The 27136-nt window shown below is 39.9% G+C and overlaps 1 protein-coding gene and 1 long non-coding RNA gene across 2 annotated transcripts in view; both read left to right on the top strand.

Moving 5' to 3' along the window:
- CLVS1 (clavesin 1) overlaps nt 1-27136 on the top strand; it is a 113996-nt gene that overhangs the window by 60703 nt on the left and 26157 nt on the right. The window lies entirely within an intron of this gene.
- Nucleotides 96-5924, top strand: LOC116660463. The gene is made up of 3 exons (XR_004315998.1): nt 96-106; nt 1031-1036; nt 5847-5924. It is a non-coding gene; the product is annotated as an uncharacterized LOC116660463 (long non-coding RNA).

The following is a 27136-nucleotide window of genomic DNA, read 5'->3' as shown; positions in this document are numbered from 1 at the left end:
GACCCTCCCCCTGCCCTAACTCCCAATAGATGGCACTCACATGCAGCTACATAGATTGCAAAATATTTGTTAATTCTCTGATCAGTCACTATTCGTGCTCTTCCAAGTACAAGAATAGGAAGACCCATTTCAATTACTCATCATACTCCAGTGTAATGAGTAATTGATGAGCCTGTTTTTAAAACTCTGGCTGATTCACATTTGGCTCCCAGCAAATAGGTAGCACTTACTGGGCTTCTGATAAACTTGTTTGTTCAATGGACCCTATTTTGTTGCAAGGGTTTCCTATTTCCAGAGGAACAAAAGCAGAGCAGGCATTTCAGAAGAGGAACAAGTACACCCTGTTCCAAGAACGCCACGTTACCCTGGGTCGCTACATCATGCGGTGTCTCGGGGGGCACATTTTTTAAAGTCGCTTTTGCATTTCCAGACTACAGCCTCCTGCCTCGCCTTCAAAATCTCAAGCATAGACTTGAATGTCTTTTACTGTCGGTCACTTTCTCTTAGCCCTCTTTTTCTCCAACCTTCTTTCATCTAAGCCCCTGAACATCTGATCTCTCTCTCCTTAAAGCTTTTTATCAAAGGGTGTTTTCAAGTAAGCTGCAAGGTTTATTTCATGCCCTGTAATTATGCTGGCCATCTCGCCAGGATTTTCTGTGGTAGTACAGGCTTCATGTAATTTTATCTTTCTAAAAAGAGATAACTCATTACATGTGTAGGTAGCTGTGATTCAAGTTCTATGTATTTATAAGTTTTTCTTTCATAAATGAGGAAGAAAAATGTACTTTTTCCAACCCTGTGTTCCAGTTTTTCTTTTTGGAAGTGTGTGGATTATATAAAATGTCCCCTGCCAACTTCTCTAGGCCGATGTGGGTCTCACTGAGTTAATGTATGTGCATGTGTTTTAAAATCTAAAGCTGTATATAAGTTCATAATATATTTTTAAAAGAAATACTAGATGATCTTTTGTGGGGCAAAATGAGTCCCGTCTGGGCCTTCTCTTGTCGTGTACCAGGGTCTGGGATGAAAGCCTCAGGTGAACTGAAACTGAGATGACCCCTCAGAGTTGTCCCTGACTGGGGCCAAGGGACTGGACCCTCATAGTTCCACACAGGGTGCAGGCTGCCCCGACAAGCGGTTGGGAGTTTGGGGAAAGTGGCCCTCTTCAGCCTGGGGCCCCAGATGGCACTGTTTTCTGAGAACTTGCTCCTGGTAGCACCACAAGCAGCTGGGGAATAAATCCTCAGTCCTGAAGGAGGGCTGGTAGCATATGAGAATATCCACCTCAATAAGCAAAAGATATTTGGAATATCCTGTAATGTAATGTAATTTATTGAATCTGGATGTTTAACTGCTTTTTCTCTTGGCTACATCCAGTCTCCATTATCCCCAAGGTGGAGGTGATACGAGGTAATATACAGGTGATGGGTGCTGGGCTAGCAACTTGGTGACAGTCTTCTGTCATACAACTCACCATTAAAAAAAATCCAATTTAAAAATGGGCAGAGGACCTAAATAGGTGTTTTTCCAGTGAAGACATAAAGATGGCCAACAGGCACATGAAAAGATGCTCAACATCATTCATCATCAAGGAAATGGAAATTAAAACAACAATGAGCTATCACCTGACACTATGGCTGTCATCAGAAAGAAGAAATAACAAGAATGTGGAGAAAGGTACACCACTTGTTGGAATGGTAATGGTACAGCCACTATGGAAAACAGTATGGAGAGCCTTCAAAAAATTAAAAATAGAACTACCATATGATCTAGCAATTCTATTCCTGGGACTTTATCTGAAGAAAATGAAACACTAACTTGAAAAGATATATATGCACCTCAATGTTTATAACAGCATTATTTACAATAGCCAAGATATGGAAGCGACCTAAGTACCCATCAACAGATGAATGGATAAAGAAGGTATAGTACTTATATACAATGGAATATTACTCAGCCATAAAAATGAAATCTTGCCATTTTCAACCACCTGGGTGGACCTGGAGGATATTATGCTTAGTGAAATGTCAGACAGAGAAAGACAAATATTGTATGTTTTCACTTAAATGTGGAACCTAAAAAACAAAGCAAATGAACAAATATAACAAAACAGAAACAGACTTACAGATACAGAGAACAAAGTAATGGTTACCAGAGGGGAGAGACGGGGGAGAAGTTAAACAGATGAAGGGAATTAAGACATATAAACTACTAGTTATAAAACAAATGAGATGCAGGGATATAATTTATAGCACAGGGAATACAGATGATATTTTACAATAACTTTCTATGGTGTATAATTTATAAAAATATCTAATAACTATGTTGTACATCTAAAGCTAATAAAATACTGTAAATCAACCAAACTTCAATTCAAATTTTTACAAGTAAAATAAAAGGCAATTATATATACCCAACTAATCTCTGACAAAAGAACAAAAGCAATGCAATGCAGCAAAGACAGTCTTTTCAACAAATGGTGCTAGAACCACTAGACATCTACATGCAGAAAACCAAGTCTTTACACCTTTCACAAAAATTAACTCAAAATGGATGACAAACTTAAATGTAAAAGACAAGACTATAAAACTCCTAGAAGATGACATAGGAGGAAATCTATGTGACCTTGGTTATGGTGATGACTTTTTAGATACAACACCAAAGAGCCAATCCATGAAAGAAACAATTTATAAGCTGAACGTCATTAAAATTAAAAACTTCTACTCTGCAAAAGACACTGTCAAAAGAACGAGAAGAAAAGCCACAGACTGGGAGAAAATATTTCCAAAAGATACACTTGATAAATGACTGTTATTCAAAATATACAAAGAACTCTTTAAACTCAACAATACGAAAACAAACATTCCAATTTAAAAACGGGCCAAAAACCTTAACATAACGTCACCAAAGAAGATATACAGGTGGCAAACAAGCATATGAAAAGATGTGTCGCATCACATATCATCAGGGAAATACAAATTAAAACAACAACAAAATACCACTACACACCTATTAGAATGGCCAAAATCTGGAACACTGACAACACCAAATCCTGGTAAGGATGTGGAGAACAGGAACCCTCATTCATTGCTGATGAGAATGCAAAATGGTACGGCCAGTTTGAAAGAAAGTTTGTTGTTTTTCTTTCAAAACTAAACATACTTTTATCATATGACCCAGCAGTTGCACTCCTTGGTATCTACCCAAAGGAGTTGAAAACTTACGTGCACATGAATGTTTCTAACAGCTTTATTCATTATTGACAAAACTTGGAAGCAACCAAGATACCTTTTATAGGTGAATAGCTAAATAAATTGTCATACATCAAGACAATGGAACACTATTTAGTGCTAACAGAAATGAGCTACCAAACCAAGAAAAGACATGAAGGAACATTAAATTCATGTTACTAAGTGAAAGAAGCCAATCTGAAAAGGCTATGTACTGAATGATTCCAACTCTAGGACATTCTGGAAAAGATACAGCTATAGAGACAATAGAAGGATCGGTGATGACCAGGAGCTGTGGGCAGGGACAAGGAGGGGTGAACAGGTGTAGCACAGAGGATGTATGATATCATGGAATGTACAACACCAAGAGGGAACCATAATGTAAGCTGTGGACTTTGGGCGATTATGATGTGTCAGTGTAGGCTCATGAGTCATAACAAAGGTACCACTCCAGTGGGGGCTGTTGATAATGAGGGAGGCTACACATGTGTGGGAGCAGAGGATATATGGGAAATCTCTGTCCCTTCCCCTCAACTTTGCTGTGAACCTAAAACTGCTCTAAAAAATAAAGTCCTTATGAAAAAAGGGTAATTGTACTGTCTCTGACAACCACCATCAACAAAAATGGCATGTGCATAGAACTTTGGTTACATACTTCATAGGCTGAATTAATGAGTCATAATAATAATCATGTAGAAGACTGCTCTTTAGGGGATCATCAGATTTCTACATCAAGTTACCCTGGATTAGCCAATCATGAAATTCTAATAGCATATGTAGTATATATTCCTCCTTTTAGAACAATGCTCTGAGGATATGTCATTGTTTAGAATATTAAGTTGTCCCAGTTACATAAATATTCTATGAATATTAGTTCAAAATATTTTAGTTAAAATACCAACTTTGAGAATGCCTGGGGGTCCTTTTCTTTCACTCTGCTTTTTGATCTCTTAAATGTGGTCAATAATGTCTAAAAGAGTCGTTGTAATCTGTTCATTACAACTTGTTTATATTTTAATCAAACAAAGTAATATTTATGCCATCATTTTAATATGGCACAGCATTATTCTCAATTCTGCTGGGGAATTCTGGCAGAATGAGCAGCATGCTGAAGTCCTGTTCTTGAATTTTGCAATGTTTCCAAAGTCAATTTTTGGTATTATTTCTTGTAAATCACTGCCTCCCAACCATTACAATCAACACACAGCATTTATCAACGTTCTGACACCCCAGATACTTAAAGAGCTTACTGCGCCGAAATCTTTCACTTAGGAAGAGCTGTGGCCTTCCATCCTGTGAGCTACTTTCAAAATATTTGATTCCCTAAGGATCCAGGAGTTTGTTAAGGGTTTAGAGAGGCTTTTCATTCATCAGAGTAGATCTAGGAAGCACTCTTTTTAAAACTTTCCTCATTTCTGTGCTTATGTAATTTTCCTCTGGCCAATTAGACATTTTATTAGTTCATTAATTCTTCATCCAAGTTCAAGGTTTACTGCGTGACTTTTGTTGTTGTTATTGTTAAAAATGGTTTTATAATAGTTATATCAACTTTGATTTAAACGTTCCCGAAAGCTCTGAGCCAGTCTAGTGCAAAAGGAGGTCCATTGCTTTCTCAACTCTTACAACAAAGGTGAGAGGGGGTTAAAGCAATGCTCTGAGGTTCAACCAACTGCAAATTGTCTGGGCATCCCTTTCTGTTACACTGTTTCCTACCTTCGTCCATTCTCTCTAGCCTCTGTCCCACACCCTACTTTTTCACCCCTTTTCCAAAACATACGATACGTTCACCTTGGGGAATCCAAAGTGTCCTATTCACTTGAAAGACTGGAACAGTAAAATGGCTGTCAAGTCAGTGGGAAATGTGACAGTTCCTGAGGGTTTATAAATGAATGGTTGGTGTGATCAGAAATTTGGAAAGGCTGGTTGGGCAGATGGGTTTGAAGTTAGTAGTAGATTCACACCAAACCAACAGTCTATGTCTCAGACATGCAGACATACTGACGCATGGCGTATTCATTCAACAGAAAATGTGGGTCGGGGACTAAATGGGGTAACGGCAGAGAGCAAAGCAGCCTGGCTTCCTGAAGCTTACCTTCTAGGGCTTCATTACACAAAGTGCAGCCTGCAAACCAGCAAGCTCAGCATCACCAGGAGCTGGTTAGAAATGCAGAACCTCAGGCCCTACCCCACGCCTCCTGAGTCAAGCTGCGTTTCAAGGAGTTCCCCACGTGATCTGTGCTCACGGTCAACCTGGAGGAGCACCGCTCTCACAGATGGTATCGCGGTGTAATGAGACGGATCTCGACTTTAAGTGCACAGACACCCTGGAGGGCTTGTTCCAACCCACACCTCTGGACCCCACGCCCAGTTTCTGATTCCAGAGATCTGGAGCAGAGCCCAGGAGTTTAGCCTTCAAAAACGTTCCGAGGTGCTGCTGCTGCTGCTGCGGGTACAACAGCACTTTGATGCCCTTGACAGCAGAGTCAATGATTTGGGTCTCAGTCCTGGCTCCGCCACATAAAGTCCTCAGGCAAGTCATTATCCTCTATCAGTTTTAGTTTTGTCATCTGGAAAAATGCGGTGTCAAAAGAGTACTACTTCACAGGTCTACGGCAGAAATTAAACAGCGCATGAAAAGCGCCTGGACCATAGTCATTGCTCACTGAACGGTAGAGTCATTGAAAGAACGCAGAAGCCAGACCTTGTCTGGGGGCTCCTGTGGCTCTAGTGCATGGATTTACACAAAACTGCTATCCAAGGCCCAGCTCTGTCAAGTCTGGACCCTTGACAATTAGACCTCACCAGCCTGTCCACCGGCCCCGAACAAGGGACCTCCTCCTCCCTGCTCACCTCAGCTGATGACTTAGGTCCACACTGGTGTCACCTGCTCAGACTGTGACACTTGAAGTGCTTTTCCTTTCTGTTTATCTGTTGTCATCCTTTCCTTGTCACCGAACAGTCTCCTCCCAATGCCTTAGCAGTTGGGTGATTAATGGGATCAAAATTCACCTCTTTCATCCTGTCGGAATCTTTTCAGCAGGAACATTTACAGTCTTTGATTGATCCTTACAATTTTCACGTGTTCAGGAATATTAGATAGGAAGAGATTGAAGGAAAAGGATATTTGTATGTATTTTGCAAAGAAGGTTCTTATTTCATATTTTCTGGACACTTCGGGTGTGTTTGAAGAACACTTTCTCTATAAACAAACTACATTTTTTTCTTCTCAGGCCACAAAGCTGTAATCCTGAATTTGCAATCGTGCAATGTGCTATTATGGAAATATCAGAGGAATAAAATATCCGCTCTAATGCTCTACCTTGTTAAGTATCAATTAAATTCAGTTAGGTAATTAGAGCTAATGACACTCCAGTGATCCTGGTGGCAGACAGGAGAGCCCATTTAAGACAGTTCCAATTACACTGGTCTATCTGTGGCGTATTTTTGATAAATGGCTTTTCTGAACTCCAGTGCATTATCGACCTAGCCAATGTTCTGATTCATCCATTCAAGAAACAGTTACTAAGACTTGACTTTGAATCAGACACAAAAGTAAACAGGCGCAGTCCCTGCTCTCAACAGGACATCGTTCAGAGCAGAGGCAGATCTACAAACAAATGGTGCAAACAATGTTGCACGTGCAGAAAGGGAGATATGCACCAGGTTAGTAAAATCCCAATCTAGGCAGGGGGAGTTAGGAATGGCCTCCCACAACTGAGCTAATTCTTAGCGGATGAGCGTGGAATAGCCAAGTGAGGGCAGGGTGGGAGGAATTTCAGGCAGAGGAAATGTTACCGGCAAAAATGCAGAGGCAAGACATCACTCAACAGGACAGAGAAGTGGAATTAATTGATAATCGTGGCGTGCACAAGGGCCAGGCAAGGAGCTGTGTGCCCCAGTGCCATGCTACGGAGCTTGGTCTCTTTCTGCAGACACGGGGGACACTGCACATATTAGAGTAGGACGGCAACACAGATTGATATTCAAAGGCAGGGGAACCGAATAGAAGGCAATGCAGTCATTCAGTCATTCAAGTAACAAGTAGGCTAAATTAGGAGTGATAAAAGGTTTTCGATAGCTACAAAGGAAGAAGAGTAAGGCAGTGCTGGGTGGCTGGATGCTTGAGAATGGAAAGTGGAGGAGGAGACGGGGAGGAAGCTGAGGTGTGCAGCTAGGATGAAGGGTGGGGTGGTGCCAACAAATGAGATGGTGCAGATGGGGTGGCCAGGTGTGGGGAGACAAGGAGCATTATCTGAGTGTTGGACACGCTGAGTTTAACAGCCCGTGGGGTATTTTGTTTATATTAAGCATGAGCTGAGAGGGGAGGTCCGGGCTGGATCTATAGAGTTGATGGCATTTGAAATCACAGGAAAGGAAAAGATCATCCAGGGAAAAGCTATCGAGTGAAGATGAATGACTGCAAAAAGAATCCAAGTGAAGAGCAACATAAATGAATAACTTAGATGAGGAGGAGTCCACAAAAGAGAAAGGGGAGGCTGAGATGGGAAGGCTGAAAAGAACCAGGCGCTCATCTCCCAAAAGAAACTAAGGGAAGGAGGCTTCAAGGCGGGAGACCCTTTCAGTGCAGCCGTGGGAACTGGCACCTCGAAAGCGCTGGCTTGAGGAGGGCGGTGGAGAAAGGGAGATAACTCTATCAAGAAGTGTGTCCCACGGACCACAGGGGATGGGAGGATAGAGGAACTGGAGGAGAGGGAGTGGGAAGATGGTAGTGGAGAGAATATTTCATCTTACTTTTCCATTGGACAAGATTTTCAGCAGAAGAATCTATTAAGGGGCGTCACACAGCTGTGGAAGATCAGTCCTGACAAAGAACCAACCTTTGTGAATTGTTCAGTTCCAGGTTAATATTCCTCACTGCACAAAAGAAGGGATCTCTGCCTCTCATAATTATGAAATGAAGTGTGACATGGCTATCCAGGGACTCAGTTCTGAATATATTCTAGATTTGCAGAAACATGGCCTACTACGAGCTGTCAGTGTCCTCGGGGACCTGGTGCCACAGAGTGAAGCAGTTATTCTGCATTCTTGAAGGGCCCCCTGTTGAAAAACCTGTGTGGAAAACCCTGCCCTGCAAACCCACATTCTCTGGTGATTAAATTGTAGATATTAAAATAATACACATTGCCAAAGACTCAGTCAGAGCTCTTTTGGTATTATGGAATAGAAAAATAACTCAAGTCTGGCAAAAGCAAAACAAAGATGGACGGGAGCATTTATACAACAGAAAAGTTCAGAGCTGCTCTGTCTTCCAGGCTCAGCTAGATCTGGAGTCAGAGTTGAAGCAGTGCCATCAAGAACTCAGTCTCTCTTTCTCTGTCCTTCCCTCATTTACACTTTCCTCTGTATTGACTTCATTTTCAGATGAGCTTTCTCCACACTCTTGGCAGGAGTGAGGGGATTGAGGGTGCTCTGGCCAGATCACATTATGAGCCCACCCAAGGTGCTATACCTGAATCTCACAGACCAAGAATGTTGGAGAGGTGGCCCCCAAAAGATGGTGGGAAATGACAAAAATGTTCACTTAAATGTAAGGTAGAAATTAGAGGGAAGTTTTCCTACAATCCTCTACTTGCTATTCAATCTAGCATCTAAGAATTAGGAAGTTCAGTTTAATTTCTCTTTGGCAACTGTAATTCCATGGATAACCTTGAGAAAATGGCATAACACCTGCAGACCTAAGGTTATTCGTCAGCAAAACCCAGCCGGGACTGGACAAGAGCAGTGGTTCTACAACTTAATCATGTAGCCAAATTGCTCGAGGGCTTGTTAAAACTCCGATTACAGGAGTGTCTGATTCAGTATGTTGGGACAGGGCGGGGGTAGGTGAGAATTAGTATTTCCAAAAAGTTAGCAGCTGACCCTGATGTGGTGGTCCTGGGACCACTCTTAACAATACTGGACTAGATAATTATAAAATGCTTTTTATCACCCAGTGCTACAAATCTGTAACTTCACCTTTCTAGAAATAGCCTTAGTGCTTATGTCAGGGATGGAAAATAGGCTCGCCCCCACATACCAGTCTAAATAATTTGAATGCAACTCAGGCCCAAAAGAATGATGGCATTGATTTATGATGGCTCCTCTCACTGAGGATGGTAAATGGGCAAGCCTGCTACATACCTTGACCTGGGTATTCTAGCTGAACTGTTTGGGGAACAGTCTGGTGCTTATGGGACAAGAAATGAGGATAACCATAGGGTGTGACAAACATCTCAAAGACGCTCATATTTTCTATCCTGGGATAAAATTAATCAAACCTGATGTTGCTGATGATGGTTATGATGATGGTGGTGATGATGGTGCCTCACTTGAATTTGACCGCTATTTATTCAACATACCATGCACCAAAATTCCAAGCAGGCATAGGTGGAGAGACCAGCTGGTCATGCCCCCAGGATGGGATAAAGATTAGCGTGGTGTTTTTTGGTGCCACTTGGGAGAAAAGGAAAAATGAGATGTGTTGACCAGGCACAGGGCAATTTTTGTTGGTCACAAAAGCTAGACTGAAGAGTTTGGAAAATACTTTTCACTGCTAAGGAATTTTTAAAAATACAGTCAAAAAGATGAGTTCTCTTCCTTCAACAATGTTAGAGTGGAGTTTAGTAATTTAAAGATGTTTAATGGAGGGTATTAACAATGTGAAAAAAACTTAAAAGATTAAGTTAATACCAGCTCAACTTAAATGTCATTAATTAAAAGGCATACTCCCTAATGCCTTAATCCACAGACTCATTAAGGATTTGGAAGAAATTATGAATAACTTGTTCCATTAACTGAGGTTTTAATTAAGATAGTCTTAGAAAAACAAGAGGACAGAGGAATGTTAAAGTGGATTTTAAGACTTTGGGTGGGGGAACTCAGTTTTGAAAGAGCTCTAGTGAAGAGAGGACCTGACTCAGAAGCTATGACATCTTGGTAGATGTAAAGACTGAGAACATACTGAAATATTTCTCTCTGGTCTGAGCATGTTATGGTTGGGTACTTTGATAGAGAGTTCTATTTCTTGATTGTTCCTGTGGGTTTTCCCCCCTATAATATTCACATTTTTTAAGTTTACAAAAAATTGAATGTCTTATTATAATACCTTCCATTAAAAGGTTAGCTACGTAAATCAACTATTCTTTAATTTTAAAAAGTTAGCTACACATAATAATTCTGTTAACCCCAAGTATAATAGATACATAGACAAAATAATAAATGATGAACATAAACATAACATTCAGTATTTAAGAGCAACCATAAGCAGCTCTACTCATCCACTGGTATTAATTCTTCTTTGAATGTTTGGTAGAATTCATCAATGAAGCTGTGTCTGGTCCTGGACTTTTGTTTGTTGTAGATTTTTGATTACTGATTCAATATCTTTGCTAGTAATTGGTCTGTTCAGATTTTCTATGTCTTTTTGATTCAGTCTTGGTAGGTTGTATGTTTCTAGGAATTTATCCATTTCTTGTAGGCCGCCTAATTTGTTGGTGTATAATTGCTCATAGTAATCTTTTATGATCCTTTATATTTCGATGCTATCCAGTGTAGTATCTCCTCTTTCATTTCTGATTCTATTTGTTTGAGTCTTCTTTCTCTTCTTCTTGATGAGTTTAGCTGGAGGTTTATCAATGTTGTTTATTTTGTCAAAGAACCAGCTCTTACTTTCTTTCATCATTTCTATTATTTTTGTCTCTATTTCATTCATTTATACCCTAACCTTTGTTATTTCCTTCCTTCTAATAACTTTGGGCTTCTTTGCTGTTGTTGTTCTTCTAGATCCTTGAGCTGTAAAGTTAGCTTGCTTATTTAAGACTTTTGAGGTAGGCATTTGTCACTATAAACTTTTCTCTTAGAACTGCTTTTGCTGCATCCCACAAATTTTGGTGTTATTTTTCCATTTTCATTTGTCTCAAGGTGTATTTTTTATTTACCATTTGATTTCTTCTTTGACCCATTGATTGTTCACTAGCATGTTGTTTAATCTCCACATATTTGTACATTTTTCAGTTTTTTTTTTTTCATGTAATTGATTTCTAGCTTCATACCACTGTAGTAAGAGAAGATGCTTGATACGATTTCAATCCTCTTAAATTTATTATGACTTTCTTTGTGGTCTAATATATGACTTATCCTGGAGAATGTTCCATGTGCGTTTGGGAAGAATGTGTATTTTGTTGCTTTTGTTGGAATGTTCTATATATATCTGTTAAGTCAGTTGGTCTAGTGTGTCATTTCAAGCCAATGTTTCTTTATTGATTTTCTGTCTGGATGATCTATCTGTTGCTGTAAGAGGGGTATTAAAGTCCCCTACTATTATTGTATTGCTATCAATTTTTTCTTTGGGTCCATTAGCTTTATATATTTAGGTGCTCCTATATTGGGTGCATAAATATTTACAAATGTTTTATCTTCTTGTTAGACTGACCCCTTTACCATGATGTAACACTCTTCTTTGCCTCTTATTATAGTCTTTGTTTTAAAGTTGATTTTGTCTGATAAAGGTACAGATATTCCAGCTTTCTTTTGGTTCCCACTTGCACAGAGTATCTTTTTCCATCCCTTCACGTTCAGTCTGTGTGTGTCCTAAGGCATAAAATGAGTCTCTCACAGGCAGCACATAGATGGGTCTTGATTTTTGATCCATTCAACCACTCTGTCTTTTGATTTGAGAATTTATTCTGTTTACATTTAAATTAATTATTAATAGGTATGTACTTGTTGTGATTTTCTTAGCTGCTTTATGGCTTTTTTGGTAGTTTCTCTCTGTTCCTTTCTTCTCTTGCTCTCTTCCTTGTGGTTTGATTAGTTGTGTACCCTTATACTCCTTTCTCTTTATCTTTTGTGCGTTTACTAGATTTTTTGTTTGTGGTTACTATAAGGCTTACATATAACACCTTGTATCTATAACAATCTAAGTTCATAACTACTTCAGTTTGATCCCATTCTAAAGCACAACATTTTTACTCCTCCCCTCAATATTTTATGTTTTTGGTACACATTTTACATCTTTCTATCTTGTGCATCCCTTGGCTAGCTATCGTAATCATAGTTATTTTTCACTGCTTATGTCTTTTAACTTTCATACTAGCTTCATAAGTGACTGATCCACTACTTTACTATATATTTACCTTTCCAGTCAGACATGCGTTTTCAAATGTTTCCTTATTACCAATTAGCACTCCTTTTTTCAGTTTAAATAATTTCCTTTAAAATTTCTTATAGGGCTGGCTTAGTGACGATGAATGTCTTTAGCTTTTGCTTGTCTAGAAGACGTGTTATTTTTCAATTCTGAATGATGACTTTTGCTAGGTACAGTATTCTTGGTTGAAAGTTTTTCTTCTTTCAGTACTTCGAATACATAGTGCCACTCCAGCTAGTCTACAGAGTTTCTGCTGAAAAGATCTGCTGGCAGCCTTACAAGGTTTCCCTTATATATAACAAGTTGTTTTTCTCTTGCTGCTTTAATATTATCACCTTGTCTTTAACTTTTGACATTTTAATTATAGTGTGTCTTGGTGTGGGTCTCTTTGGGTTCTTATTGTTGGAACTCTCTGACCTTCCTGGATCTGTTTTCTTCCCCAGGTTAGGGTAATTTTCAGCCACTATAATTTCAAATAAGATTTATGCCCCTTTCTCTCTCTCTTCTCCTTCTGAAAGTCCTATAACAAGAATGTTAGTCTATTTGATAGTGTCCTTATAAGTCTCTTAAGCTATCTTTATTTTTTAATTCTTTTTTTTTTATCTCCCTTCTAGACTTGCTTTGATTCTTCTAAAGGTTCCATATTATCATGCTAAAAGTCAATTCTGTCTTGTAATATGCACCATTTCCTTTAGTTTGAATTTGATAAATATTTTTCATGATAAGTTTAAAAAATAAAAAGTAAAAAAAATTTTACTGGAGCTTATTGGAAATTTCAAAAAAATGAAAATGGAAATTTCAAAAAAATGAAAAAGAAAATAAAAATTAACCATAATTCCTCAGTCCAGAGAGAACCACAATTCGCATTTTGGTGTTTTTCCTTTTTACTTTTTATTGAGATATAAACTCACATACCATATAATTCACTCATTTAAAGTGTACATTTAGTGGTTTTTAGTATATCCACAGAGTTCTGTAACCATTACCATAAGCTACTGTTAGAACATTTTTACCACCCCTCAATAAAATCCCACCCACATTACCAGTCATTCCACATTCATCACTTCCTCCATTCCTTCCAGAGCTGTGGGAAACTACTAATCTACTTTCTGTCTGGATAGATTTGCCAATTCTGGATGTTTTACATTAAAAGAATCATACAATACATGCTCCTTTGTGACTGGCTTCTTTCACTTCACATGTTTTCAAGGCTTATCTAGTATCTAACAGTACTTCACTCCTTTTTATTGCTGAATAATATTTGATTGAAGATCCACCCCAATTTTTTTACCCATTTGTCAATTGATAGCCATTCTAGTTCTTCCCACTTTTGACAATTATGAATTATCTTGCTATGAACATTCACGTACACAAAGTAGCTTCGCCATTTTATATTCCCCCAGTAATGTATGAGGGCCCCCATTTCTCCACATCCTTGCCAACACTATTTATTGTCTTTTTTTTAGTAACATTCATATTTGTTGGTGTGAAGCTATATATCTCATTGCTCTGCATTTTCCTAGCGACTAATGATACCAAGGATCTTTCCCTGTGTTTAGTGGCCATTTGTACAGCTTTTTGGAAAATTATCTATTCAAATTCTTTTCTAATTTTCTGGGGGTTATTTGTCTTTTTATTATTGAGTTGTAAAACATATATGTATTCTGGATACAATTCCCTTGTCAGATATGTCATTTGCAAATATTTTTCCCATTCAGTAAGTTGTGCTTTCACTTTCTATCCTTTGAAGCATAAAAGTTTTTAATTTTGATGAAATTCAGTCTATCGCTCTTTGTGTGTGTACTTTTGGCATCATATCAAAAACAAAAACAAAACATTGCCTAACCTGAGGTCATGAAGAGTCACTCCTATATTTTTTCCTAAGAGTTTCACATTTAGGTCTATAATTCATTTTGACTTAATTTTTGTGTATAGTGGAAGGTAGGGTTCCAACTTCAGTCTTTTGCATGAAAACATCCACTTGTTCCTGCATCGCTGGTTGAAAAAACTACTCTTTCCCCATTAAATGGTATTGCTTCCCTTCATGGAAATCAACTGACCATAAATGTATGGATTTATTTCTGGGCTCTCAATTTTACTCCATTATTCCATTATGTCTGTACTATGCTAGTATTAACACTGTCTTGATTATTGTAGCTTTGAAATAAGTTTTAAATTGTGAAATGTAAATCATTCAACTTTACTCTTCTTTTTCAAGATTGACTTAGCTATTCCAGGTCCCTCACATTTTCATATGTATTTCAGGATCAGTCTGTCAATTTGGGGGAGAAAAAGAAATGGAAGTAGGACTTTGATAGGGACTGCACTGAATCTCTAGACCTCCTCTGGAGTACATCATAATAATATTATCCTCCAGTACATGAACATGAGATGTCATTCCATTTATCTGGATACTTAGCTTCCTGCAAGAATATTTTATAGTTTTCATTATACAAGTGTTGCACTTTTTTTGTTAAATTTATTTCTAGGTATTTTATTCTTTTTGATGATATTTTAAATGAAATTAATTTTCATTTTTCATTGCTGGTGTATTGAAATATAATTAATGTTTGTGTATTAATCTTGTAGACTACAACTTTGCCTAACTCATTTATTAGTCCTAGTAGTTTTTAAAACTGGATTCCTTAGGATTTTATATACACTAGATCATGTCAACTGAAGATAGTTGAACTGCTTTTCCCATCTGGGTGCCTTTTATTTATTTTTCTTGCTTAATGGCCTTGGCTAGAACCTCTAGTACAATATAGAATAGAGGTGGTGAGAACAGACATCCTTGTCTTGCTCCTGGCATCAGGGAAAAGCAGTCTTTCACCATTAGGTGTGAGGTTAATTGTCTGTTTGTAGATGCCCTATATTAGGTTGAGGAAATTTCTTTCTATTCCTAGTTTGTTCAGTGCATCACCACCATCTCTTTTTAAAACCTTTCAATAGCTACTTATTTCTTATCAGGTGGAGTTAATGCTCCATATCCTGTGATAGAAGACCCTTCTAGAGTTTCCCCTGCTTGCTCTCCCTGTCTCATCTTGGGGTAGCTTCTCTGCACATTCTTTTCCAACCTTCTTTCCAAAATGTTCACCTCTATCTATAGCAAACTGCATGTGGTTCCTAACATTCCATGTTACCTCGTGTCTCTTTGTTTTATCTTCTGCTTTATCCCTACTCATTACCTCCTAATTATACTTCAAGACACAGCTTAAGTGCCACTAATTTTAAAAGATGTCAATTAACTAGATCTGGTTTAAATGCCCTTCTTCTGTATTCTTATAACACACTGCACATATTACTATGATGGAGTTTAACACACTGTTCTGCACTGTTGATTTAAGTTTCTGTTATACAGGTGGGATAAATTTCTTATAGGCAGGGGTCATATATTAACCATCTTTCATCCTCAGTGCCTGGCACCCACTCAGTAATTTGGGCAGATGGATGGATGCATGTTGAGATTTATGCTATTTTATAATATTGAGCATATGTATATGTATAAATAAAAAGCCTTACACAACCCTAAAGTTCTTAGCAGTCATCAAAAGCAAGAGACCCTAAAGGTAAATGGAGCTGTTCCAGAGCCTTCGGAATAAAAATGCAGGAAAATGTGGATGACCAATAAAAAGACACATCAGGCAGAAACAAAGTTCTGAGTCTGGTCTAAATTACTGGAAACAATGCTCTCTAGGAAACACCTTCTGAGGGACTTTTATCCCTCATTTCTCCCACCCCTTACCAACAATATCCACCACCAGTCATTATACGTTCCATTTAACTCAAAAATACGGTAGAATATATACTAGGTAAACAACCATGTTCATGCACAAAAGAAATGAGTTGCAGCCCCTGACTGCAATAAAAGCAAGTTTCACCAAATGGTTAACACTCACAAAGAAGAGTCAGTGAGACACTAGAAGCAGTCAATAATTAAATGTTAAAATGGGTAGTACAGAATATAGTAGCTCAGTGTAGAGACTTACAGTTACTGATTGTGCACTAGCAATACGCCAGTCCTGGGCTGGATGTTGATTAGATAATGTTGAATGATTCAGAATCTGTGTGTTCAAGGAATTTATAGCCTAGTGAGGGAGTAATGCAAGTTAACAGATACCTTATGTATTCATGCAGCACGTAGCATCACAGACACTATCCTAGGGGTGCTCGTGATACAGCAATGAATTAAAGAGACCAAAATCTCCGCTCAGACAAAGCACACATTCTAGTTGGCAGAGGAAGACAATAAGCAAATAGATAGATGTTATATCATATGATAAAAAGTAAATACTATGGAAAAGAAAAAAACAGGTTAGGGTGGCAGACTGCTGGCACATGGATGAGAATCTGCTGTAAGTTAGAGTCATTGTGATTGGCCTCATTGAGAAGGTGACACGGGTGCTGAGACTGGAAGGAGATGAGGTTGTTAGCCATACAGCTATTGTGGGAGGGACGCTCCAAGCAGAAGGGGCAGCCAAGCCAGTGTCCTGAGGTGGGAGTGCTGGAGTAGTCACAGAATAGCAAAAAAGCTCTAGTTCTGGAGTCAAGAGACTGAGAGCAGTGGTAGGAGATGTGGTCAGAGAGGCTGAGTGCCCTATGGACCCTGGAAGGACTTTGGTCTTAGTAAAACGGGGAACAACTGGAGGTCTTTAAGTAGAAAAGTGATGCAACCAAATTTATGTTTTAAACAGATTATTCTGGCTGCTTGTGAAGAACGGACTTGAGGTACAAGAGCAGAAGCAGGGAAACAGGTCAGGAGACGATGGACAAAATTCAGGCTACAGATTATTCTAGTGGCTGAGATCAGAGTGAGAACAGTGGAGACGGTGGGAAGAGAACCAGATTCTGGACATATTTTAAGTTAGAGCCACCAGGATTGGATGCATGATTTTTGAAACAGAAAGGATTCAAAGATGAATTCAGGGTTTGGGTGGGGGCTCATTCCTAGGAGAATGGGGAAGGATGGAGAGGAGGCAAGACTTCAGGTGAAACCAATGGGGGGAGTGGGGTCAGGGAGCTCAGGAGTTTAGTTTTGTACATTATAAGCTTGAAATCTTCCAAGTGGAGATTCATGTTGGCAGCTGGATATGTAAGTACCTAGGCAGGGATGAACAGAGGATTCTACGGGAACATGTAGAAAGGGCATTTGAGGAAATGCCAAATACTGCCTCTCAAAAGGAGGCTGGGGTGCTTAGAAGGCTCCGGGAAGTGAGGTGGGCATTAAGCAATAGGAAAAATTTGGCTACAGAGAGAGTAGTAAGAGAATTCCAGACACAGGAAATATTTAAGCAAGATCCTTGGAACAGGAACAAGCATGGTGAATTTATGAGAGTGAGCAGAGATCTGCCTGAGCTAAAGAGTTCTTACTGGAAACACTGGAGCATAAACACGGACAGGGGACTTGGGGCAAGAGTTTTGGGTGCCTTGAAGGCTAGGCTCCTCATCCAGAATATCATCCCCGGCCCTCTGATCCGCTCCCAGCTCCCTCCCCAGCCCTCTGGGCCCGTGTTCACATTTCCATCTTAGCTCCATCTCGGAGCATTCTGAGTCTGTTTACTACTCTCTCGTCTTCCCTAGATGATAAGTTCTTTGAAAGCAAAGACCTCCTATTTTGATTTTTATTTACCACAATGATTCATTAGTGGAATTATAATAAATGTTTGTTCTAAGAGTGAATTATATTTGACACATGCACCTCCTTATCGTATTTCATTTCAATGCTTATGGGGGATTTTTAATTAAAAAAGACATCCTCATCTTTACTGATCAGGTGAAAGATCCATTACAATCAGCCTACTTTATAAGAGCTAACACCTAGAAAGTTTGCAGAAAACAGGGTTTTTCAAAACAGCAACTCTTAACTAACAAAAGAGCATAACAAACACCCCACAAGCTGATGAGAAGGAACCTCTGGAAACTCGAAGGCGGAAAACACAGATCAGGTTGCTATGAATTAATTAAAGAGAGGGAAATGGACAGTGGATTTGCAATAAAGGCATGTGTCTGGCTACCTGCATACCTTACAAGGATGGAGGAACTAAAGTGCTAACTGCATCTCAGATAATAAACTTTGGCATTTGATACTCATCCCTCCAGAGATCTGTCAGCAGAGCCCTGAGCTCAGCCTGTCCCCAAGAGCCCCTGATATGACAAAGGAGGAGATTCAATGCCAAGCTCAATCCCAAGCCCTGGCCAAAAAAGAGTAGGATGGACCATCACATGTGGCTTCAACCAACCAGTCACTACTGACCTGGGGGTTGCCCACCAGAATCAAATCGCAGCCCTGCTCAACTGAAGCTACAGGGAAATGGCCGCTGCTTGAGCCACCAACTGGGTATTTTTGAATGTCACAAAGAACCTTCAGGGGCAGTGAATGCACGCACCAAGTCATCTAAATTATGCCTGTGTTAATTACCATACTAGCCTGGCCTCTAGCCCTGACTCTCCCGACTTAAAAATACTACCACTTGTTCCCTCGAAATGACAAGATTGTTTTGTTCATTTTGGAGACAGTATCTGCTAAAACCCCAAATCTGAATATCCGTGCTTTGCCATTCAGTTCTTCTTTCACAAATAAATGGTGTCCCACGTGAAAAGCAGCTAGCTCAGCTCCCAAGTCAAACCATGACACAAGGGCATTTTCTCGAGAGAACCTGGAGGAACCTCCGTGCACAGTGGAAGTGCTTCACGTGAAACACCCATTTCCTCACATGAAACACTAAAAAGATGTGTATTCAAGGGTCGAGATTCCACAGAGTTACTGGTTTGTGGACCTGACATGTATTTCTCCCCCGGGGCTGGCAGTGTGGAAGACAACGAGTTCTAGTACAGTTTGGTGCCACTGTCTTGATTTGTGTTGCACTGTTGGTGCAAATGGCAATGCAGTGAAAAAGGCAAATCATCCTGATATTATTATGGAAATAGTTTTGACCTTGTGGTCACCCTAAAATGGCCTCAAGGATCCCTGCAGGATGGCAGACTGCACTTTAAGAACTGCTGCTGTCTACAAATCCTTTTGTGCACCTTGAAATTCTTGGGTCAAAATCGATAAATATTTTAAGGTGCCTGATACGTATTAGAAATTGCCTTTCAGACATGATCCACCAATCTGCATTTCCCTCTGCAGTGTGTGAAAGTCCATTATCAGGCGAACCCTCTACCCTTTTTAGAATTAAAGCTCCTATGTCCTGTTTATAGGTAAGATGAAGAGTCCAAATATTTAACTCATGGCTCTGTGTGTTTGGAGAGAGTAATTTCTCTTTAATTTCTGTTACTTCACCCAATTCAGATATCTCAACCATTCAATACACTGCTCATGTGAACTCTAACCCATCTTCCAAAACAATATCTGTTGCAACAGATCCATGAATTTAGAAAAGGAAATAGTGACAAAAATAAGTGCATGGCCCATGACCTTCCCTCCTCTGTGGTCCAAGAAAACCCTCTTCTACACTAATTCACTACACATAGACTGGTAATCAGTTGTGTTTCAACTCCTTTGATCTAAAATGTGATTTTTAGGCATGTGTTCATTATAATAAAATTCAAGGCAAAAGTAATTAATGTATAATCATAAGAATGGACAAGAATTTAGGGTACTTTCTAATTAACTGACTGATTCCATGAAGTCTGACATAAAATTCTTTCCAGATAAAATCACCTTAATCAAAAATCCTTCAAGACAAGATTCTGTAGTTTTATGGATTTTACAGTATATTGAACCTCATTATTATTAATGATAAATTTAATAAAATAAGATTTATCTTGGGCCCAGATCAAAGGCATTTGGTTCCACAGGGGCCCATCTCACAATGTAGACTGCATTACACAATATAGCCCACAAGGGTTGTTCCGCAAAGGCTGAGTGGTTGGCAGAAAATTCCAGAGAATATTTAGTTGGTTCCCAACGTATGAACAATAGCCAGCACCATGTCTGGACACCCAAGAGATGCCCATTTCCTTTTTCAAAGCCTAGCTCACTATCTCTAATTTTACCTCACCAGGAAAGAACACGTGTTAGAAAAGGAAAACGCTTTTTCCAAAAAGGGATTTAAACGTCATTAAAAAGCACAGATATTATTTGTATTTTTAAATGTAACTAATTATGTCTCCAGGACTATTAATATTGTAAATGTAGCCTTGTGGTTAGGATTTACTAAACCAACACATCAATAAATGCTAGTTGCTTATACAATTTAAAAATCTATTTTCACACTTACAAAAATGGCATTTGAGATTGAAATAAAGCACCTAAAGAAAGACTGCATTGCTGATGACAAAGAATTTCATGCAATTGATTTTTAAATTATTCAAGGAAAAATAAATTCAGTCCTAGCACAAGTTCCACTGATTCTCAAGAAAGAAATTACATGTATAATAACCCTTTTGATAGTTAAATAAGCCTTGTAAGTTAAATAAGCTTTTGAATGCATTTGGAGTCTTCTTAACCAAAACTAGAGTTATTTTTTTAAAAGCTGCTTTTATTCAGAATTTCTGAGATATCAGTAATTGTCCTAAGTGTGATAGACGAGTGATGACTGAACAAGCAAAGGTCACCCCAGTCTTTTCTTCACCAGACTGAGTGTTTTAAAAGGCAACGTCCATGTCTAAGAAGAGTTTACTTGAATGAGTATTTGTTAAAAGTTTTTCATTTGCCAAACCCAATCAGACATGGACTCTAACCTTTCATTTATTCATTCATCAAATGTTTATGGAGGTCTTAGTGTGGGTCAGACTCTGTTCTAAGCACTGAGAATATGTGGGAAGGAAAGACAGACCAGGTCCCTGCTCTTCTGGAATCTGTAGTCTATTAAGTGGTAGACAGAGGTGGGGTAATAAATGATAAACAAGCAAAAACTAAGTAAACAGGACCATTTCAGACAGTGATTAACGCCAGCAAGAAGGTAAAAGATGAAGATGTGATAGAGTAATGGGAGATGTGTGAGGAAGCAACAGAAGTATCTCTCAAAAGGGAGAATTGGAGCTTACATCGCAATGACGCGGAGAAAACAGACATTCAAAGATCCGGAACAGCAACTTCTAGGCAGACGAAACCACAAGTGCAAAGGCCTTTTAGGAGAAGAGAGTTTAAAAATCATCAGCTTGGAAAGACAGGCAAGTGGAAGCTTCCTCCTTCCTCCAACTCCCCAGCTCACCTCCTCCAGGTGTGCGCCACCTGATGTTAGAACCTGACCCACCTCTAGACCTAAAAATCGACCCACCAGACCAGGGTGCTGCAGGGTTTCATACACCTGCAGCAAGTCACAGCCTTGACTTTGTCTGACCTACATAGGGGCATTTAGGAATTGTTATATTGTGCAGGGAAGCATTATAAAAATCAAACGATATATAAACCACTGTTGATAACTGAGGAAAACGGGCTCTGGCCTGTAGGTGCAAATACCTGGGATCCTGGTGCTATTCATCTCAGTGAGAGACTTACCTCCACCACTCTGGGGAGGAAACATGACAGCTGTTGATCTACTTGGCTGTTGTGAGCCAGCTGAGAACAGTGATCTATAGAGTAAAACACTCAGTGCATTAAGAAAGCTGACGTCTCGGAGACAGATATCCAGAGTTAATGGCAAACGGTGGTCTCCATATTGTTGACAGAACACCCCAAATCCTCAGGCCACTCATCAGCACGGTTATTTATCTTCTTCTCCAAGTCAAAGGAAGACATATGTCAAGCTTAAAAGCCCTAACGGGAACAGAAAGAAAAACAAAAAAGGAGATAGAGTAATTTGTAAGAAGCAGGTTTGAGATTTGTTTTGGTTTTCCTAAAGAGGACTTTTTCAGTGACACTATTAAAATCAGACATATTTCAATATGACTGACACATAATATATATATAAAGTTTTGAAGGTGTAATCCATTCACATAGCATATAAATCAAAACAATATACAGAGGTATTCAGGAAACATTTCCACTTCATTCCTCTCCTTCATTTCCACAAGGGTAACTTCTTTCATTACTTTCTTATGTCTTTGTTTTTTGTGTAAAGAAACAAAAGTATATATTCTTATTCTCCCCTTTTTATACAAACATTCTGTACTCTATACAGTGTTATCCACCTTACTTTATTATTTAAACATGTCTTGAGGATTTCAGCATATCATTTCATAGAAAGGAAATCTTTCCCTTCAGCACATAGAGAAGTTTCTCCTTGTTTTCACAGGTACATATTATTCTATCATATGGATGTACCACCATTTTCTAATTATAGTTGTATATAAATGGATATTTGGTCTAATTCCAATCTTTTGCTATTCCAACCAAAATGCACCAAGGAACAAGTTTGTACATATGTTATTTTGGACATGTACAATTATATCTGCAAGATAAAGTCCCAGAAGTAGGATTTTTGTATGAATTAAAATTATCCACTTGTAATTTGGGTAAATCTTCAAAAATATCCCTCCACGGGGGAAGCACTGCAACATCTACTACCATCAATCATTATGACAATGCCTATTACCCAAGGCCTTGCCAACACCATGTATCCTCAAACTTTTGGATTTTTGACAGACTGAAAGAATGAAAAATATCTCAGTGATATGTTAATTTACATTTCTGTAATTATGACTGAAGTGGAGCATCTTTTCATATGTTAGAGTGGAATCTGTCTTTCCTTTCCCATTAATTTTTTGTTCATATCTCTTTCCCATTTTCTCCATTATGCTGTTGGTCTTATCAGTTTATATTAGGGAGATTAGCTCTTTGTCATATGTATTGCAGATATTTCTTATAGTTTTCTTTCAGTTATCTTTTGATTTTACTTGAAGGATTTTTTTGCTTTGTTTTGTTTTTGTTAGGTAAGAGGATTTTTTTTAATTGTAGTATTTATCAATTTTGTATGGTTTCTGGATTTTCTCCTAAAATTTTATGGCTTCTTTTTATTTCGCATTTTAAATTTTTGCAGTTTATCCTAGTATACAGTGTGAGTTTTTCTCATTGTCGTCATTTTCCTAGATGGCTGTGTGGTCACACCAACACTATTTATGGACACATTTATTTCTACCCTTCTGATTATACTTGCCATTTTCATTATATGACATATATACTTGGGGCTCTCATGCACAGATCCCACACTGTTTTAATTACTGGGGCTCAAAAGTAAGTTTTAATACCCACTAGATTTAGTTGCTTTGAGAAAGTTTACTCAATAAAAATTCATTGGCTGTGAAAAGAAATACAGCTGATTGCTCAAAGCTGATGGTATGATTTCTTGGGTCAGAAGCCATGTGCCCTCCATCAGAACAGCCTCCTTCATGCTACTTCTACTGTCTGCACCTCTCCTCACCTCCACCCCATCAGACTTATCACTAAAGCTGGAATTTGTGGGTATACAGAACTATTTTTTCCTCCATTCTCTGCGCTTTTATTTGTAAGATGGTGAATGCAGTGCTTTTTAAAGTTTCTATATGTGGGGGGATTTAGACTTTCCCTCCAGGCTGTTGGATCCACATCCTAAAAGTTGTTCTGAGGAGCAGATAATCATTAATTTTTAATAGATGAATTATGGAAACGTAGGCTTCCAAGAATATATTTAGGAAAAACAGACATACATAAAGGAGTAAGGCAAAAAAGAAAAGAGAGAGGGAGAAGAGAAAGGAAAAGAAGAGAAGAGGAGAAAAAAAGAAAAGAAAGGAAAATGAAATAGGAAAAAAAAAAAAAGTGTTTTTCAGGCTCCAGAGCTTGCTCCACTCTGAGCAAAGCCCTGAGGTCCTTGGAACCGCAAAGCAGACCCGGCCCCTCACCCACGCTCAGTGCTGCCAAGTGACCCGTAGGGTCCTCACAGCCTGGGAGACCAGGAGAGACTGGGCCCTGCCTCTCCTCCCCGTCCCGAGCCACAGAGACAGAGACAGTGGGAGACGGAGGCAGAGGGAGAGAGACAGGGACGGAAAGGGGCCGGGAGACAGGGAGAGACAGAGACAGAAAGAGAAGTTAAACCTGAAGGAAGAATACTTAACAACTCTCAGCAGGAGCGCAGCTCCAGGGCCTCGGGGACGACCTTCCTCGGCGGAGCTACGGAGGGAGCGGCGCCCACTTCGGCCCCAGGGCGCCCAAAGGGCACCGGCCGCCCTCCTCGTGGGCCCCGCGTGGCTTTCTCAGTCCCGCTCAGGGCGCGTGGTTGCGCGCAGGCCCCGCCCCCGGCCCCCCCCCCGCCCCGCCCCTCCCCGCCCTCCCCCTACCCGCCCTGCCCAGGCCCCTCCCTCCCCCTCACGCACCGCACCCCCCCCACAGTCATACTCACCTGTGCACCTGCTCACACATCTCACCTCCCTCACTCCCGCTGGTTCACACTCACCCCTCGCTCACTGTCACACTCCTCACTCTCTCCAACGCCCTCTCCCTCGTTGTCGCTCGCTCGTTCTCAACTCACTTTCATCCGCTCTCCCTGTCTCTTCCGAATCTGTCCCACTTATCTCAGAATTAGAGCCCTTTGTGGGGGTGGAATGACGCCTACCCTGACCCCAGCTGGCATGTGCAGTTACGCCAGCCCTCTGTCTGTCTTTCTCAGAGAAAAGCAAACCCGCGTGTTTTCATGCAATTCAGCCAACACTCAGGCAGCACCTGCGTAGCCACCGAAGGAGAGGAGAGGATGCTGTGCGCTCAGGAAGGCTCACCTCCTGAAAGGCAGTCGCTGCCTCACTCACCCTTCACGCTTGTTAGCAAAGGTTCCGCAACTTACTGTGTGGCTCCCACCACGCTAGGTCCTGGGGGTAAAGGAGGGAAGGACAGAGTTTCATCGGTAGAGAAACTGATGGCCTGGTGGGGATGTGAACATGTAAACCAATAATGAAAACAAAATACAAATCTGAAATTATTTCTGATTTCATTTCTAAATTTCTGATGTCTACTTTTTAAAACTTTTTTTGAGTTATAGTCAAGATATATATATTTTACAATGTGTCAAATTCCATGTAGAGCACAATTTTTCAGTTATGCATGAACATACATACATTCATTGTCACATTTTCTGATGTCTACTTTTAAAATTCAGCTTAGAAAGCACACACACCCTGTGAGATATGCACTGAAAGCAGTGGGAGTACTGTGAAGATTTGGAAAAACCAACAACAACACGATGAGGGCTTTGTGAGAAGGGGGATTTGACTGGGATCTCGGAAATTAGTTGGAATTATAGCAGAAGCCATGCGTTGGCATCTACTCTGGTTATAAGAGTAGTAGGGATGGCGCTGGTGGTGTTGTAATGAGTGGATACAAAGCCAGAGTGCCCTCAGGCAGGCTGGCATCCCAACCCCAGTGCAAGCAGAAAGGGCGTGGCTGCTCGCCACCACCTCCATGCTGGTAACTCCGGGCGGGGCTGAGCCCTGTGTTCCAGGAACAGCGTGGGGCTGGTGGGGTGAGACCCAGTTGCCCATAAGGGGAGGCAGAGCTTAAGGCTAAGAGGTATTTTTTAGAGGGCCTTGAATATCCGTTAAGGAGTTAAGACCCAGTATATGAAGCTCTAAATTCCCTAGATCTTCCTACTCAGAATCATAGACATTGATTCTCTAAATTACGAATCTTCTTTAATTACACTTACTTCCCTCCCACTAAGAACAGATACCTATTACTTCCTCTTCAATTTTGCCCTTCTGATTTACATTCAGAACCTTCTGTGCATTTTTGGAATTAACATTTGGATTTTATCAATGTGTAAATGATACTTAAAGGCCGTGACAGACAATTTGTCATTTTGCTGAGGCCTTTGAATTGGGTGCCCTGTGAGGCTGGAGGCGTGGTGGGTCCCTCAGCCCTGAGCAGGCTGGCTCAGCTCAGGGTCGACATCTCAACCCCCTTTCAGTTCTGTTTAAAGCTCCCAGTCAGAGATTTGTTTTATGGGGCAAATTATCAGCAATCTTCACAAGATGCAAAGGATGTATGGCTGAACCTTGAAATATAGGATTGAACTGTGAGGGACTGCTCATTCGTGCATTTTTTCCAATGGTACGTTTGTCCAATAGTAAATGTTTCCAGTAGTAAGTTCTACAATACTATAGGACCTGAGGCTGGATGCGATGGAGGAGCAGCCAGGCCCTTTCTGCTTGTTAGGAAGATGGGGCACACAGTACCTGAGGGTACTTGGGCTTTGCATGGATACGGAGGAACCATGGATGCAGAGAGCAGGCTATAAATTATAGAAGATTTTCTACTGCCTGGAGGGTTGATGTCCCTAACCCCCAGGTTGTTCAGGGGTATACTCCATTAATATTGCAGTAGAATTGCTTTTGGCTACTCATAGCTAATATACGTCTCCTTGATGGCTGATACATACTTGGGGGGAGTTATTGATGATTCCAGGAATGCAGCTGCCATTCTGAACATGGAACTTATGGGAAACTTCATTTCTAATTTTGAATAACTGATGAATAATTTAACCCTGGGGGGACCTAGTCAATCAAGGAACACTGAGTACTGTGTGCTAGGTCACCAGAAAATAATAATATGTAACATAACAAAATAAAATAAAATGAGAAATCATGGGGAAGAAAAATAAATAAATCTGGGTTCCTGCCCCAAAGTGGCTCACAGTTTTGTAGGAACGATAGATATATAAGTTAATACTTACAAAGAAAAATGAGAAGTATGTGAATAAAGGAGGGCTCAAGATGCTACAGAGCTCCGAGGAAGACACGCATAACCCAGGGGTTCATGCAGTTAGGAAAGATCTGCAGGGGACTTTAAACAATGTGCAGGTTATAAAAGATGAAGAAGAAAAACAGGGAACCCAAGCTTTATTTGAAATTT

Source organism: Camelus ferus, chromosome 29, assembly GCF_009834535.1.
Source record: "Camelus ferus isolate YT-003-E chromosome 29, BCGSAC_Cfer_1.0, whole genome shotgun sequence".
Classification (NCBI taxonomy): domain Eukaryota; kingdom Metazoa; phylum Chordata; class Mammalia; order Artiodactyla; family Camelidae; genus Camelus; species Camelus ferus.
The sequence above is the reverse complement of the archived record's forward strand: the minus strand, read 5'-3'. Positions and strand labels throughout refer to the sequence as shown.